General features: G+C 47.3%; 1 protein-coding gene across 2 annotated transcripts in view; it reads left to right on the forward strand.

Moving 5' to 3' along the window:
* The first annotated feature begins 445 nt into the window (after positions 1–445).
* kdm6ba (lysine (K)-specific demethylase 6B, a) overlaps positions 446–12,561 on the forward strand; it is a 29,972-nt gene continuing 17,856 nt past the window's right edge. For both annotated transcript variants that reach the window (XM_029839812.1, XM_011606591.2), the window contains exons 1-2: positions 446–1,062; positions 11,641–11,703. The gene's annotated coding sequence lies outside the window, so the exon portion shown is untranslated. The remainder of the gene's footprint in view (positions 1,063–11,640; positions 11,704–12,561) is intronic.

A 12,561-nucleotide genomic window follows, 5' to 3' on the forward strand; every position in this document is an offset into this window, starting at 1 on the left:
GTTCTTTAAAGTTCTCACGGGCCAGTTTGTGCTAAATGATTCGTTTAATGCAATATATTGGCACCACTATTCACGCTAAAGCAGTTAGGCGTCATCTGGAGGAAAGATGCTGACATGGTAACGCTCGCACATCCCACCCGCACTCCTCCATCATTCCAGATGAAGGCCAGCTGCAGCTGCATCGCTTCCTTTGTCCGAAATATCGGCGTAAAAGTCACCACATCAGGTTTTTATCGCGCTTCTGAAGCGGAGAGACGGAGGTGCCGCGCGAACACAGAGGCTCCTTCTGCTCGCCAGTCCCATCTGTTTGACACAGAGGTAGGGAGGGGGAGGAGAGAGAGAGGGAGGGGCGGTAGACGAATGAGAACGAGGCCAGTGCAGGCTTGGGGGGGGGGGGGGGGAGGCAGAGAGTGAAAAAAAAAAAATCAGAGGGAGGCAGGCTGGGGGGTTGGGCTCTGAGGCTATGCATGTGTGTGGAACGAGGAGAGAGAGAAAGCTGCAAGCAAATGTGTGCGGCTGTGTTTGTGCGCGTGTGTGCTATCGCTCAGTTCGTTTCTTTGTTTGAGTACAGAGTGGAAAAAAGCAGACAGAATAAAGAAAGATAAGAGAGGGAGAGGAAGAGCACGAGCAGCAGAGGGGAAGGTTTAAACCAAGTGACTTTTTATTTTTGTGTGAGAAAAGAGCAAGACAAAGGATTTTCGTGGTTCTTTTCAGGGGCTTTTTTTCCCCCCTGTCAATTTGTAAAATAGCAAACTATATATATATAAATCCCAAGGCAGATGACAGAATGCTTTGATGACAGTGTCACATTCAGGAGCGGTGTGTATTTTCTGTGCTGGCTCCGAGCGCATGTGTTTGTGCGCTGAGGAGGTGGGGGAAGGCAGTCTGTGCAATTTAAAGGGAAAATACAAGGCGCACAAAGCTGGGAGGGCAGGCAGCAGGAAAGGCAAGCAAGGAATCTGCTGAGCTGGCTGACGCTTCAACGAACAAGCCTTGGGATTTTACTTCTACCAAGACGACCCCGAGTCTTTCCCCCCCGAGCTGAAGTAGAGCCCCGCCACGGTAAGCCAGCCTTTCGATCCACAGACTGCGCCTCAGCTGTTTGAAGGCTAGCGCTCTGCAGACAAAAGCAGCAGAAAGTTGCCGTGTATGTGCAGATGGAGGGCTAAGCTAAGGGCTGAAGCTAAGGCTAAAAGGCGTGAGGAATGCAGCACAAAGGGAGCTTGTGTGTTCCAGCTGGGGCTGTGCGTGTATGTGTGTGCCTTTGTGTTTATGTCACGGGGCTTCCCAAACTTTTGCATGTGAAGGATGCCCCCAAAATAGAAGAGCTTCGGAATGCAGAGCCCCTTTTTGGGAAAAGAATTGTCCCGTGCCGGCTGAATCCGCACCAGAGGAAGGGAGACGCCAGCTGAAGGAAGAGTCTTTATTTTAAAAAGGGATTAAGCATTGTCATTTACTGTGGAACAAACTGAAATCCAGTGAAGGAGAGTGTGAAAGGTCCCAAACTGTGCTTCATGTCGGAGCCATTTAAATCCCCCTACAGCGCTGTAGTCAGCTGGCTCACCGGCACACAAAACAAAGCACAGAAGTAGTTGGTTGCTACTTTATTTATTTTGTACCTCTTTTCTCCCATGTCAGCACTCTTTTTATCCTCTTGATGATTAAAATTAAAATTTACCATTAATTTCTCCTTCGCCTCCCCTTTTTTTCTATTTTTGAGCATTAGCTTTCCATTAGTTTCTCCAGGAAACAGACAAGTGACAGTTCGTTACACAATTTGGTCTTGTGACTTTTCCTGCTACGGCATTTATCAGCGAATGCCTATCTGTGCTGCACACACACGCACACACACACTCATGCGCGTCCACCCAAAAGCCGGCTTTTATTAGCTTCTCGGACACAAACGCATGGACAGGAAGTGCCTTGCTCGTAAGTTGTAGAATCCAGCATGTTGGTGTTTGGGATATTTTCATGTATTAGTCCAGTCTAGTTCAATGCCTGACATTTGTGTGTGTGCATGCGCACGTGCGTGCGTGTGTGTGTGTGTGTGTGTGTGTGTCTCATGTCCCTCCTCCCTCATCTGAGCTAGTACAAACGTCCCTCGAGTAAAAGCCTCACTAGAAAGACATCTCACATGTACTAGTGTAAACTGATCCCCACAGCGCTCCACACACACACGTGAGCACCCGGGACTATACCAAGAGCGGAAAAAAAAAAACTATTCCATTTTCCGCCCCCACCCTTCCTGTGTCTTCCTACCCCACCCACCCTTGGGGATTTCCTCCTTTCTTTCTTTTTATTAGTTCATTACCAGCAGAAGTAGAGCATCCTCAACTCCATGACGTATCCGTTTTTTTATGTCTTTGAGCACTTCCTGCTCAGCTGCAAATATCCAATAGCAGCTTTCCAGGGCAGTTCAGCCCGGGTCAGCTGCTGTGAGCTCGGATACAGCCAGCCGCTTCCTAAGTGACGTAGCCCCGCTCCGATAAGGAACTACTGTACGCTGGAGATGCCTTTTTCTTTCCAACGCTGCCTCCATCACAGAATGGAAATGGAGAAATTCATTTTGTTGAGTTGTAATATTGTTGTTTATGCAGTTATATAGTCAAATATTCGACTTGATGGCGCTGTAGCACACGTGCAGAGGTACTGCACCGTGTGGGTTTTATTTTTTTTAAAGTTTAGCATTAAGTCATGTGATGCTTCAATCATGCAAAGAAATGAAGTTTTTGTAGACAGTTTAGCACCATTTTGATTAATTTCTGCTGGTTGATGGAGACAAAAGTCAGCAGTTGGAGGTGGGGGGTTGCGGCCGGTGTCAACTTCCAGTTCATTTTTCATCACTGCAGATGTAATATGGGGCTGTGACCCATGATGACAGTTGATTGTGGTGCTGTCGGTGTAGCAACAAGACACTTCCTGCACAGAATGCCTTTAGGGACGCACACACATGTCGCCCATTGTGTTATTCTCATCACACGCACACACACACACACACGTACTGTAGCTAAGAGGTCGGGAGGGGGGGGGGCGTGATTGGATTTGGTATACTGATACTGCTATAGACTTCAGCCCTCCTCTGGGGCAGTGGTGTCCCCCCCAGCGAACGAGGGAGCCTGTGCGTTCATTGGAATGGAGGCTGTGATGACAGGAGGGGGAGGAGGGTGGGTGATTGAGTGTGCTGCCTGGAGAAGCCAAAAGGGAGACAGAAAAAAGGGAGTGAGGCGAGGAGAGGGAGAGGGAGAGGGAGAGGGAGAGGGGGTGGGCCGCCTTGTTTAAAAACAAGAAAAAAGGGGGGGGAGGGGAAAAAAGAGGAGCAGACAGGCAGAGGAGGTTCAGGAGTGGAGGTGAGGGGCGGCTGGCTGGCGCCGTGGCTGGGTCGTGTCTGGAGGGAGGGAGCTGAACCAGGGTGAGACCCTGAAATGCTCCACAGAAATTGGGTTTCACACCAGCTGACGCTGCGCTTTTTCCTCTGGAGTTTAGCAGATCTTTGCTAGCACGCGCCGCTGCACCGGACGCTCTTGTGATTTATGGTTGAAGTTAGTTTGAAATGAGGCTGGAAACCGTTGCCTTGCCTGCAGTGAGCATTAACAGCAGAGCAGACACCTTCACACTGCTTTGCTCCTTCTATTTTGTGTGACGTGCACGGCAGAATCAGGGGGGCTCGAAAGAGAGCCGTCACATCCCTAATTTCAACTTCACGGTGACTGTTGTGCTCAGAGTTTGTCACATTGGCAGGGAGAGAAAACAATTGCACGTTTTACTTATTAAAGGGGGAAAAGGTGTGAATATTTCAGTCATAGTGGAAAACGTGGACTCTACAATTTGGGGATTTGTGTCGGTAATTTGTGGAGATGTTCGGTAGTTTGTGAGCATTATTTAACCCTCCGGAGGTTTCCAGCTGCTCTTGCGTCATCAGTGGACTGTCCTAGTGCGCCCGCTGTAAAACACATTCATAAATGCAGCCATATTGCGTGGGGTAGTTCATTAATGCCCAGAGGCTGAGGTGGTGAATTCTTCCTGTGGGGTCAAAGGGCTCGGCTGATAAGCTTGGCCTTGGAGCTCATAAACACCATACAAACAATCCTGCGCTGGTAGCTGTGTATGATTAACGAAAAGAACAGTGAGAACGAAGAGTCCAGTCCTGGAGGTTAAATCCACATGCTGCCGCTTGACTTCCGCCGTTGCTGGAGTCGGTCCGGATCTAACCCCCAGTCAGACAGATGCACATGAAAGAGAACAGACATTTCAACACACACACAGATCCAGTGGCGGAGGAAGGGTGCTGAAAGCGCACATAGGTTCTTTGTGTGATGGAAGCGGGCAGGGGCTTCTCGTTTTGAGATAATTGTTTCCAGTTGTTGGGGTGAGGAGAGGACTGTCACCGAGGACGGAGGTGATTTCTTTTACATAATGTGTGTTGCTGGTTTGTCAATAAAGGCCGACTGCTGCTGACGTCTGTAACAGGGCTCGTCATCGTCAGGGCAGCTGCTAAATACCCAAACTGGCAACCACATCAAATCCGCGGGAGTTAAGGATACAGACGCAGATATGATTGTCAGCCGCTCCCTTGTGTTTCTACTACGGTCTTTAATTAAGCAGACAGAGCTGCAGCTCCTTTGAGGTTTCTTTGAGGTTTCTGTCATTGTCATGTGTTTGTTTATTTACAGTGTTTGTCATAAGGTAATTGCAGCTCTCTGCTCTGTCCACCAGGCTTTTTTTTTGGGTGTTTTCTCTTTAACTTGGCTGCTGATGAGCCAATACTAAGATTCCACCGCGTGGAACGTCACTAGTCTCACTGGTTTAACGGGCTGTCTGTGAACCTGCAAGGCGTTTTGCAACAAGTCGATCAAATTCTTCAAAATCAAAAACAAATTCACAGTCTCAAATAGTCACAATAGGATTTTGCAAAGCATTCTGGGAAAAAGACGCTTAGCCGATTAGAGCGATACAAATGCACACGAGCATTGGCCCATTTGCCCATGAAAACCCACACGGAGCGCCCCTTGGTGACCCTCGGTGATCAGCTGAGTGACTTACAGTCATCCATTAACCTTATTGGGTTTCTGAGTAGATGCTGCTCAAGTGTTTGTGTCAGAAAGAGTCTGACTTCTGTTTCACCTCTAAAAGACTTCAGCTGTGATGAGAACCAAACTAGAGAAGCCTCCAGGTGAGAGGTGACCTGTCTTTAAACTGGACAGACATCTAGGTGCCCTGGTTAGTTGGTTTTCACCTCTATCCCCATTTCACGTCTTCTTGTTCTACTTTATCCTCCTCACTCGCTCCTTTCTGTCTTGCTCTCCTGTGTGTTACATCACTTGACACTTTAACCCACTTCCACAATGAACCCTGAACCATTTTCCTTGTGTAACTTTTGTGATAACAGAGCTTTATTGTGTGTGTGCGCACGTGTGCGTAACCTGCTTCACTTTATTTCAGCGTGCAAATCAGTACTCACAGGTGAACCACACAGAAATTCAAATTTTTTAAAGATTAAATGAATCTGTTACTTTATTAGCATCCTCATACAGCAGATCTTTAAATGCTTTTATCAAACGGGCTGAGAGAAATCAAAGATGTCTGTCCTGGAGCGTTTACGAGGGTCTTCATTTGCAGGGCAGTGGGTGCACCGTGACCTTTTGCGGTCCGAGTGTGTGTACCCGCCCCCCAGCCCTGAAACATAATCCGTCTCGAGGAGCGGAGCCCGCCTCCCCTCCTCTGTCTGTCTGCCCCCAGCCGCTCCTCCTCGCTCTGCTATACCTTCCTTTACCCTCTCGCCGCCTTCTCTCTTTTCTGTCTGCTGCCCTTCCTGTCATCCATCCCGTCACCTGTCCCCTTCTCCTTCTTAGCAACCATAAATGTTGAATCCCAACTAATTCCTCCGACCACATCCGCCCAGACTTCCAACAAGTCTCTGGTCTCCGCCACGATGCCGCACAGAAACTGTGATCAAATGGATTTGATTGTGTTGTAAATGATGTCCGTGCCTTTGTGTGACTCCTGAGACAGCTGGAAGCTATCTGTCATAGCGGATATCTGCATATAAATAGAAGTCAGTGTATCTACATTGTGCGACGTGTTTATTCAGTCTCCTCCTTCTTTCACCACAGTGATTCAAGTCTGTGCCAAGACATTAAGAACTCCCACACTAATCAGTAGTTGGTCAAAACATTTATAGGTTTCAAAACACTACAGTCCCAAATGAACTGTTTCTACCTCCCAGCATACACTGCTCCAACAGATTCCCTCTCCTGAAGAGTAAAGTGAACTCCTCTGACTCCTCTGTTCAAACTGGCCCTGCTCTCTGTGCTGTTTGGCCAGCGTATTTGCCGTTTCCAGGATTTCTGTGTGCGTGTGTGTGTTCAGTACTCCATTGCCATATGGCACCTGTGTTAGCCTGCCGTGTAAATACAGCTGGCTGCCTCTGGTGGTCACATGCATGAACAGCAGCCTGTGCCCATTCAAAAAGGAGGATGTTTGTGCATTAGTATGTGGTTGGGTTGGATCAGCGTCATTGCACGTTAGGGCCAATAGACAGTGGGTATTAGTCTTCAATAGCTGTTAGAGGGGCTTATCTATTTTTTTAATAGTTGAGACTTTACCAAATGAAAACAAAATCTAGAATGTTGGCAGATAATACGGTATTTTACCATCGGTATCATCGGGACAAGCATTCATCAAAAAGCGATGGTTCTGGCTGCCTGAACCCGAGATAAAAAGAGGGTAATAACAAACAGGGGAGGGCAGATACGGAGCATTTTACATCATAAATAATGTCAGAAACATTAGTGCCTTCTAGCCAGTGCTCAGGGTACCGTGAAATCTGCTCTCCCCTTCCCTTTTTTATCTCCCCTCCCTAACACAGACACGCTCTTTGTCTGTGCACGTGGGTGTGTGTGTGTATGTGTGTGTGTGTGTGTGTAGGGTAATTGAGGTGTGACCTTGCTGTAGGCCTGGCAGGTGTGAACGGAGGAGCAGATGAGATGGATGGAGAGCTCTGCTGTTACATATTGGCAAACCGACAGTCCGCCTTCATGCATGCATATATGTTAATATTTGCATTCTATAGTGAAAGTGTGTGTGTGTGTGTGTGTGTGGGAGGAGAAGAAACCACTTTTTTTTTTCCTGCTGTTCGACACTCAATATGCGAGTTAGAAATGAGACCATGTGTGTAGGTGTGTGTTATTAAGCAGAAAAAATGGCTGTTATACTCCTGTGTACTGTCTGATTTATATTTCATTTTCATTTCATTTGCATTATATTGCAAATTCATTGTATTCTTACTGAGCTGCGCAGTCTCTGATAGATAAAAATGTTACTGCACATCAGCACAGATGTTGAGGTGATAGCTGTCAAAATATTCAGAATTTCAGGTATATTAATATTAATGAGATGTCTGTGAAAGGCATACATGTAGACCATGCAACAAAAACATTATTAGTATTATTATTATTAGTCCGTTTGTAAAACCTGGTGTGGCAGCAGAGTTGAAAGTCAGCATCAGGCGCTCCCTCACCCATCCCCCTCTTCTTCCTCTCCTCTGCTCCCTACCCTCCCATTGGCTCTTTGCACAGTAGCACATTGCATCTGTGTCATGTCACTGGGTTCTGGCGTCCCAGTGTAACCCCCCACCCTCCCATGCTAGTTCTCTGTCTCTCCCTGTCTTCCGCTCCCTCCCCCTCTCTTCCACTCTTTTCCTTGTCTGGCTGGTGAAGTTGTCATATTCCATCTCTTCATATGCTCCTCTCTACCCCATCCCTGGCTCCTGGCTGCTCTCTTATCTGCTCTCCTGTGTCATTTTCTGTTTTTCACATGTTTAAATCTCTTACCCACGTTTGCAGGGTCGTATTCAAACACGCCCTTGGTTTCATACCTGCTAGCATGAAGCACCGGCTCTGCACACATTAATAGATACAAGCTTCTTAGCTGGTTTTTGCATGCATAAGCTATCTATGCTATCCTGGAACGTGTGTGTGTGCATGTGCACATGCATGTGTGTGTGTAAGGCCCCAGGCTCCTCCCCCACGAGAGGGACAAACAGGTGTGGACCAGATTGAGTTCTGCCTCATTTCCTCTGCCCTGTGCAGCTGGTCAAGGACACACGTTTGAACACACAACATATCTTTGACACATGATTACAGACACACACTTCACATACATGTTTCCCACATATTGTGCACAGATGAGACGTTTGCATTAACCCTGCGTGCGAGCATGCACAGAGATGTGCACTTGAAATCCTTTGGAAAAGGATTATCGCCGTGATTACACGGGGCAGAGGATTTCCATGGTAACACTGACAGATTTGCAAATGATAGAAATCCAGCCGCGGAATTAGGTCCCGCCCACTCGCTGGTGTGTCTCTCTTCTTCATGCACACGCACATGCGCACAAGTACGCCCATGTTTCCATAAGTAGCCAACTTTGGCATGATTTTGTATTTGCTGGTGTCAAATGTGTCGACGCTAAAGGAACTTTGGGACTACAGAGAGAGAGAGAGAGAGTCTGTTTTTCCAGGACTGTGGTTCCATCTTTAAAAATGCACCGAGTGATTATAAAGGTCCGTCAGTCCGTTTGGTATGTGACACTTAAATGGCATTGCACAAGGGGGTAGCACAGTTTAGCACCTCTGTGCTGGTATGTGGGCCTGGCACGACTTGTCTGGACACTCAGAGAGTCGGAGCGCATCTCACTTCGCCCCCGGCTCCATGCGCGCTCCTCTTTAGTGTTGCACAAACCCACGGCTCTGTAAAGCCAGAGGTGCGTGCTGATGTTATGACTGTCAGCAGAATCGGACCTCCGTCTGAAAGTGCATTTCTTTATTGTCGCGCATCGTTTTGTTTACTTTTTGAGAGAAAGCCTGGGGGCACCTTTCTCAGATGGCATCTCAGTCTTGTGTGTACGAGCTCAGACACGCCGCCTCCCCGCTTTCATTCTTGTTGTCGCACTTGCAGCATTTTTGATGCACAGCAGCTTCAGGTCTGCCTGTTTGACTTCAGCAATAAATGACGGTTAGCCCATTTTTTCGTTTGACACGAGCATCCAAGCAGCCACATGTGCAGTTTTGTAGCTTCGCAGTTTCCTGTTCAAATCAGAATTTGAAATTTGAATTGAAAGTGTTGCAGGTAGACACTGACTGCTGTGAAGGACGTTGTTCCTTCAGTGTTTCTCAACAAGAGAAAGTTCAGCAGGGACATTTTCACACTTCTAATCCTGCCGTCTCAGCCAGACAGCCTTCATTAGTGTGTGTCTAGACACCCTTGGCTTCTTCCCTTTCTGTCTCACTGTCGTCCTGTTTGTTTACAGCTGGGTTTCCAGACGTCCGCAGCATCCCCGTAGCTGGTGAGCCTGTCTGTCACACTCCTCCTCCAAATCTGTCTGTTGCCACCCACCATCAAAGATGACATTTGCCTCATCTGTCACCTCATCTATCCTTCTGTTTCACGCGTGCGTAGGAGTGACGCGAGGCGCGCAGTGTGTGTGTGAGCCGAGCTTGTTTTTGACCATGACCTTTAGTGAAACCATGTGGCAGGGGTTCAGCCCGTTAGAGTCCTGACCACATCCAAGTCCTCATCGTCTGCAGCTCAGCCAGGCTCGCCCGGGTAAACACATGCCTGTTTGCTGTAAACAGACTCTGCTCTTCCATCAAGCACTCGTGTAGAAATAAAGCGGTCTTCAGTGTGAGTATGGGGATGAGTGTTGCGTTTGGTAATGAAGAACCACAAAGCCTTCTTGCTGACGCATTATTTAAGGATTCAACCTTCACCCCGTGCACCCCCGTGTGCAAGTGCGTGCATGTGAGCAGGTATGAAGCTTGCTGCCTTAACTTGAGGAGACCTACGGGATCGCTGGTGACTAAGGGCAGGAGCAGCCAGAGTATGGCTATTCTGCTCCCGTCATGCAGGCTCACGCATGTTGAGACGTCTGTTAGCCATTAGGTGAATGTGTGCAGCCTTTTTCTTCTCTCTTTACCGCACTGGTGAGTACACAGCAAGCCAGAAAGACAGGAATATGGTGAAAATGTGCACACAGGAGTCTTTTCTGTGCAAACCTACAGCATGTATGATAAACGTCAAGCAGGTGTTCAAAGATTGAGCTCGTACATCTCATGTGTTGGGGGGGGGGGCAGCGTGCAGCCTTTCTATCATGAACCACATCCTTTTAACTCCATTTTGAGTGGAAATGTCAGAGGTTAAAAAAAAATCTGCAAAGTATTCCAGCCTCTCTTCCCTCATCAGTCTCTGTCAGAACAGCACTGCCCTGGTTTCACTCTTTCCTTATCTTTCTCAACACAGCTCACATTTTCTGTTTTCTTTTGTTCGCTCAATGTCTTATTCCCATCCTCCCCTTTCTCCCGCTGCCTCTGCCTCCTCTGCTATTTCTGCCTGGGCATGGTTTCTTCAGCACCAGCCTTCAGTGTGAGCCAGAGAGGCACCTACTGGTAGACTAAATACACAAAATACGTGTTCTGTGTGTTTTTTCTTCCCAGAATTGTTTCTCTTTTCACTCCCTACTTTCTTAGAATCTCTTGTCTGTGTCTACTTCCTTGCTGTCATATTGAAAAATAAAATAATCTGATATGACTCATTTTTCAGAGGGTTTTTAGTGGGTTTAAGTTGCTTTGCATTGCCATAACGTTAACAAATACCTCGTGGCTGCAGGCACGCCTTCATCTAGTTATGCTAGCTCAACAGTTTTTTTCTACTTCAATCCTGTGCAAACACACACTCACAGTCCATCCACTTTCTTTCCTTTACAGTCTGGCCAGCTGCAGCCATTTAGGAGGGGTGACCTTTAACCTTGAGTTTAAAGAGGTTAGGACCTTAAACACCAGGCTGCAAGATCAGTCAAGGCTGAGCCAGCAATCTCTGCCTGTTATTTGCACATCTTCCCCCCTCCCCCCAACACCCCCACAGCAATAGGGCCTGTATTGTCTTGACTACTAGCATAGAAACCCATGTGGAAACTGCCATCGTGTTTCACAATAAGACTGACAACAGAGGAATTAAATTAAGAATGGAAGACAAATATAGAACAAAAACTGTTGGAGCGCAGGTATGTGTGCTCTGAAAGGCTGAGGTGTGGTTTCCTCTGAACTCCGTGTGTGCTGGGAGTTGGAGGCTACACCAGAGTGCCACCTGTTCTGAGTCATTTGGCCCCACGTCGACGGTGCGAGTGACTCAACATGGAGCACACGAACGACACACACTGCTGGTCCAGATCCTGCCGTGCATCTTGGCTGCGGCGCTCGGGAGCGGTTTCATAACCCAAAAGACGCATAAATATTGTGACGCCAACATCGTGACGGGCATGTGTGATAAAACAAGTCGAAGGACTAGCATAGTAGCCCCCACTTATTTTTTGCAGGCAGATCTGCTCTTTGAACCTTTGACTGATAAACTGGTGCCTGCTTCAGCTGACACGGGAATGTCACAGACCTAGCTTTGGTAAACGATGAATCGCGATGCTGCACACCACATTCTCACGATAGATTTGTCAGGAAACTGTCAAAAGTCTGATCAAGAAAAGTTTTTGATGAGTAGAAAGCATCCCCTGAACTTGTGTGCTGCTTGTTCCACCTTATTGTGACAGTTTGACTTCTGTATTGACCCTTTTTTTCTCTTCATGTTGTGGTTTCAGGAGGAGAGACGTGTCATGGTGGCCCACTGACAAGGAGGGACTAGAAATGCCTATGGTCAGGAGGTAAAACATGTTCAATATAATCAAATAACTTAACTTATATGGAGAGACGGTTTGGGGGTTAGTCTGGCTGAGTAACAGATGTGTGTCAAAGGAATGAGTAAGATGGTAGTCGGAGGTCAACAGACGACATCACACACCCATTCATTAGTTAAAAGTAGGTTGTGAAATCATGGGTGTGAGTTGTGTGCTGCTCCTTTAACAATCTCAGTACTCATGAAGAATGTGTTTGTGAAAGTCAGCAGTCATGAACTTCAAGGCCTCTGAGTCACTTTATCTCACTTTCAAAGTCACATTTGAGTAATAAAGAGGGAGCGTTGCTAGGTTTGGTTTTTTCTCTTAAAATAAAGCACTACATTGAGTGACTGGCTTGTTGTTACTTTCATTTTTCCATGTAGTCATGTCAGCCTGATCATTTAATGCTCGTGTGCTTGATATTTTCCATAGAAATACAACTATTTTTGTAACATGACGGTCGTTTAACAGAGTTAAAGGAAGAAGAGTCTTCAGGGGTTCTGAATTTGTTACTGTCCTTCTTGGTGTGTGTAACTTTGACCGTGCGTAAGCTAAGCTAATGTTTAGCATATTGTAGAGGCACACTCTTGATGTGTTAGAAACCCGAGGGAAAGCCTGGCTCCCTGGGTTTCAGTCAGGGCCCTAATTATCATGACTGTAGTGCCCCGTTCAGCCGTGTGGTTGATTCTGTGTGTGTGGGTGTGCTAAGCCAGTCTGTCTGCTTTGCTGCATGACTCTGTCTCCTCGCACTGTGTGAGTGTGTGCGGAGGTGATGATTATCGTGTCTGTCGGCCTCTCGGCGTAACCAAAAAGTTGACGCACGGTACGCTGCATCTGCACACGCAG

The sequence above is a fragment of the Takifugu rubripes genome, chromosome 8 (assembly GCF_901000725.2).
Source record: "Takifugu rubripes chromosome 8, fTakRub1.2, whole genome shotgun sequence".
NCBI lineage: Eukaryota > Metazoa > Chordata > Actinopteri > Tetraodontiformes > Tetraodontidae > Takifugu > Takifugu rubripes.